We start from the raw sequence: 6000 nt of genomic DNA, 5'->3' as shown, positions 1-6000 counted from the left end.
TACAAGGCACTTCATCTCTGAGGAACTATTATAACCTTCAGGGTGACAATTACTGAACCATATGAAGAAAAAAACAAATTAGTTGCAAACTACTGCGTGCACACACATTATTCAACATGTAAACATCATTACAGGCATTCAGATTTTGGTTATGACGTTCGATATACCTGCCATCATTGCTATTAATCTGCGCCACATCACCACCAAAGTTCTGCACAACCCACCAACGTTTCTGCACACTGATGCTGTCGATGACCTCCTGAATGGCTGTTTTCAACTCAGCAATGGTTTTGGGGTTGTTGCTGGACACGTCGCTTTAATATGGCCCCACAAAAAGGAGTCACATGTGTTCAAATCCAGAGAATATGGCGGTCAATCAAGATCCATGCCAGTGGCCTCTGGGTACCCCAGAGCCAGAATGCGGTCCCCAAAGTACTCCTCCAGTACATCAAACACACTTGTTTCGATGGGATCGAGCTCAGTCTTTAATGAACCACATATTGTCGAAATTAAGGTCACTTTGGATAATGGGGATGAAATCATCTGCCAAAACCTTCACGTACCGTTTGGTAGTCACCGTGTCATCAAGGAATATCATACTGTACATTTCGTGCTTGGACATTGCACATCACAGAGTCACCAGTCGGGAGGTAAAGAGACTTCTCTATCATGAAATGCAGATTCATGTTCTCCCAAATACTGTACCGTGACATTTTCATGTGGTAATGGCCGACAGCAACAAGGCGCATGTGCATGCGTATAGTACTTCCCACCATGCTCTGCAGCCAACCGTGCAGTTGAACATAATAACGCAAACCATTCAGAAGTTATGATTTTATTTCGTATAGTTCAATGATTGTCACCCTGTGCCTCCAACTGAAGTGGCTTAGTGTATTCATCTCTTGGTCTCCCTCTATGATTTTTACCCTCCACACTGCCCTCCAGTGCTAAATTTGCGATCCCTTGATGCCTCAGAACATGAGCTACCGACCGGTCCCTTCTTCTTGTCAAGTTGTGCCACAAACTCCTCCCCAAATTGTATTCAATACCTCCTGATTAGTTATGTGATCTACCCATCTAATCTTCAGCATTCTTCTGTAGCACCACATTTCGAAAGCTTCTATTCTCTTCTTGCCTAAACTGTTTATCGTCTATGTTTCACTTCCATACAAATAGTTTCAGAAACAACTTCCTGACACTTAAATCTATACTCGATGTTAACAAAATTCTCTTCTTCAGAAATGCTTTCCTTACCATTGCCAGTCTACATTTTATATCCTCTCTACTTAGACCATCATCAGTTATTTTGCTCCCCAAATAGCAAAACTCTTTTACTACTTTAAGTGTCTCATTTTCTAATCTAATTCCCTCAGCATCACCCGATTTAATTTGACTGCATTCCATTATCCTCGTTTTGCTTTTGTTGATGTTCATCTTATATCCTCCTTTCAAGACATTGTCCATTGCGTTCAACTGCTGTCCTTTGCTATCTTTGACAGAATTACAATGTCATCGGCGAACCTCAAAGTTTTTATTTCTTCTCCGTGGATTTTAATACCTACTCCAATATATATATATTTTTTTCCTTCACTGCTTGCTCAATATACAACATCGGGGAGAGGTTACAACCCTGTCTCACTCCCTTCCCAACCACTGCTTCCCTTTCATGTCCCTCGACTCTTACAACTGCCATCTGCTTTCTGTATAAATTGTAAAGAGCCTTTCGCTTGCTGTATTTTACCACTGCCACCTTTAGAATTTGAAAGAGAGTATTCCAGTCAACATTGACAAAAGCTTTCTCTCAGTCTACAAATGCTAGAAATGTAGGTTTGCCTTTCCTTAATCATTCTTCTAAGATAATTCTCAGTATTCACTACAATTCAAAAAATTCTTTTCTTGTCTGAACAGCTTATCATCCAAATTTCACTCGCATAGAAGGCTACACTCCAAATATTTTCAGAAAAAACACTTAACATTTTAATTTGTATTAGAGGCAAACTAATTTCTCTTTTTCAGAAACAATTTTCTAGCTATTGTCAGCCTGAATTTTATATCTACTCTACTTTGGCCATCATCAGTAAATATGCAGCCTAAATAGCAAAACTAACCTACTTTTAACATCTGAATTCCTAATCTAATTCCCTCAGTACTGCTCGATTTAATTCAACTGCATTCTATTGTTCTTGTTTTATTTTTGTTCATATTCATCTTACAGTACGTCTCAGTCTTTGTTCTAGGTTAAAGAAAACGAAATGAGTGTAAAACAGTCGTGTAAGGGCTACGTCTCTCTCTCTCTCTCTCTCTCTCTTATATATATATATATATATATATATATATATATATATATATATATATATATATATAACAGAGGGAGACATCCCACGTGGGAAGAATGACACGTGGGAAAAACCTTGGGTTGCGAAAGCTTGAAATTTGTGTGTGTGTTTGTGCGTTTTTTATTGTGTCTATCTACCAGCGCTTTCTCGTTTGGTAAGTTACAGCATCTTTATTCTCGGGGCGGTTAGTAGACCCGCAACCGAGCGCCTCCCCAGGTGGCGGATAGGGGAATGCCTCCTAGATATAGGTGGTACCGAGGAAATGAAATACTCGGGGCGGACCAAAACTACTAGTAGCGTCTGTTCCCACAGTGGGCGGCTACAAAAGGCGTCTGCTCCACATGTCAGTGGCGGCCTCAACCAACCTCCTGATCTGGAAAGTCAGGTTGTAGTCGGCAGCATGCCATACATCCAACTACTAAACATCATGATGGTACAACGAGAAAAATCTCACTACCCCGGGCCCCAGTCAATAGACTGGGATCGTCGTGAGCATCGGATTCCGGGGGCTCACGGACATCATGAGAAGAATCGGAGCTTCTCAAACTCCCTCAAGACCAAACGCAAACACTACATCGGCACACTCAACGTGAACACACTGATGAAGACAGGAAAGATGAAACAACTGACAGACACTCTCGAAAAATTTCAAATCAAAATATGTGCACTGCAAGAAACACGATTCACAGACGAAGACCATTTCAACACGGAGAATTTCAGAATATACAAAGGAAAACCATCGAGACAACTGAAAAACCTAAGGCTTTTTGGCACAGGATTTGCAGTACACAGGTCCATCACGGACAGCATAATCGACTTTTCGTCACCAAACGAAAGAATCAGCACCATCACAGTGAAATCAGCCAATAAATCCTACACAATAATCAACGCACATGCACCGACTAATGACTACAACAGGAAAAATCCGGACGAAATTGATGACTTCTGGACGACAATGGAAGAAACTATCAGAAAAATTCCTGCACATAGAGTCAACATGGATTCCGCAAACAGAGATCATGTGAAACCCAGCTCGCCCTATTTGCCCAAGAAATTCACAGTGCCGTAGACACTGGCGAGCAGATTGATGCCGTATTCCTGGACTTCAGGAAGGCATTTGATACGGTTCCGCACTTACGTTTAGTGAAAAAAATACGTGCTTACGGAATATCGGACCAGGTTTGTGATTGGATTCAGGATTTCCTAGAAGAAAGAACACAACATGTCATTCTTAACGGTTCAAAATCTGCAGATGTAGAGGTAATTTCGGGAGTACCGCAAGGAAGCGTGATAGGACCTTTATTGTTTACAATATACATAAATGACTTAGTTGACAACATCGGTAGCTCCGTGAGGCTATTTGCAGATGACACGGTTGTCTACAAGAAAGTAGCAACATCAGAAGACTCGTACGTACTCCAGGAAGACCTGCAGAGGATTAATGAATGGTGCGACAGCTGGCAGCTTTCCCTAAATGTAGATAAATGTAATATAATGCGCATACATAGGGGCAGAAATCCATTCCAGTACGATTATGCCATAGGTGGTAAATCATTGGAAGCGGTAACGACCGTAAAATACATAGGAGTTACTATCCGGAGCGATCTGAAGTGGAATGATCACATAAAACAAATAGTGGGAAAAGCAGGCGCCAGGTTGAGATTCATAGGAAGAATTCTAAGAAAATGTGACTCATCGACGAAAGAAGTAGCTTACAAAACGCTTGTTCGTCCGATTCTTGAGTATTGCTCATCAGTATGGGACCCTTACCAGGTTGGATTAATAGAAGAGATAGACATGATCCAGCGAAAAGCAGCGCGATTCGTCATGGGAACATTTAGTCAGCGCGAGAGCGTTACGGAGATGCTGAACAAGCTCCAGTGGCAGACACTTCAAGAAAGGCGTTACGCAATACGGAGAGGTTTATTATCGAAATTACGAGAGAGCACATTCCGGGAAGAGATGGGCAACATATTACTACCGCCCACATATATCTCGCGTAATGATCACAACGAAAAGATCCGAGAAATTAGAGCAAATACGGAGACTTACAAGCAGTCGTTCTTCCCACGCACAATTCGTGAATGGAACAGGGAAGGGGGGATCAGATAGTGGTACAATAAGTACCCTCCGCCACACACCGTAAGGTGGCTCGCGGAGTATAGATGTAGATGTAAAATAATACTGGGAGACTTCAACGCCAAACTCGGAAAAGAAAAGATATACAGACATATCACAGGAAAACATACTCCACACAAGGACACCAACAAAAACGGAAAACATCTGATAGACTTCTGCAAAAGCCACGACCTCGCCATTATGTCAACAAAATTCAAGAAACCAACACGAAAACTTACCACATGGAAATTCCCCAGCGGACAGCAAGAACTACAAATCGACCACGTAATAGTGCAGAAAGACTCACAAAAAGAAATTTTGAACATAGACACCCGTAAAGGCTACTTCGACTCAGACCACCACCTACTACAGATCAGGATTCGTCTTTTGCCCAAGAAAAAGCTCCAGAAGAACAAAATTGTTCGACCAGATCCAGAATACGTTACTTTAAACCAGACACAAATATTACACAAAATTAAAATGGAGAAAACGACAGACTGGACACAACTTTCACGAAGAATCCGAGAGGCCATGAAACTAGCACAAGCACCACGAACACGGAAACACCGTTGGTGGAACCACACATGTGACCAAGCTATTGACCAACGAATCAGTGCATGGAAAAAATTTAGTTGCCATAAATCCCAAGAGAATTGGATGAACTTCTTGAAAACACAGAAGCAATCAAGCAAAATCATTCGCAGTGAAAAACGACAGTATGACAAACGGCGACTGACAGAGATCGAATCGGACTTCATGAAGAACAATACAAGAAACTTCTACAGAACGTTCAGAGAAAATATGAATGGATATCAACCACCCAACTTGTGCTTCAGAAGACCGGATGGAACCCTAGAAACCAATACCAAAAACAATTGTGACATTCTGGCAAAGTACTTTGAAAAACTGCTCATCACGGACCCCCCATGGAAGAAATAATGACAGAAACGAGCACATACAATCCAGATAGTGAACCTCCAACTCTAGAAGAAGTTAAAGAAATAATACAGTCACTCAAGAATCGTAGAGCACCAGGAGAAGATGGCATCATCGCGGAAATCTGGAAGTTACAAGACCCAGAACTCACCAAAGACATCCACAGGATCTTGGAAGACATCTGGAAGACCATGAAAATTCCTGACGACTGGAAAACTGCCCTGATACACCCACTACACAAAAAAGGTGACAAGACTAACCCGAACAATTACAGAGGAATATCCCTATTACCGGTCACATACAAGATCCTCTCTAAAGCTTTACTGAACAGACTAGAATGCCAAACCGACCACTTGATTGGGGAATACCAAGCAGGCTTCCGTAAAGGGCGGTCTTGTGCGGAACAAATTTGGAACCTGAAAATGATTTTACAACACAAACAGAACCTGATCATTACCTTTGTTGACTTCAAAAAGGCGTACGACTCTATCGACCGGAAAACTCTCTTCAAAATTCTAGCAGAATACAAAGTAGACAACAAAACACGGGCTATCATAGAGCAAACTTTAACCAACATGACCTCCAAAGTAAAGTTCTGTGGGGAACTATC

This window comes from Schistocerca nitens, chromosome 12, assembly GCF_023898315.1.
Source record: "Schistocerca nitens isolate TAMUIC-IGC-003100 chromosome 12, iqSchNite1.1, whole genome shotgun sequence".
Taxonomy (NCBI): Eukaryota; Metazoa; Arthropoda; class Insecta; order Orthoptera; family Acrididae; genus Schistocerca; species Schistocerca nitens.
Note: the sequence above shows the minus strand (reverse complement) of the source record.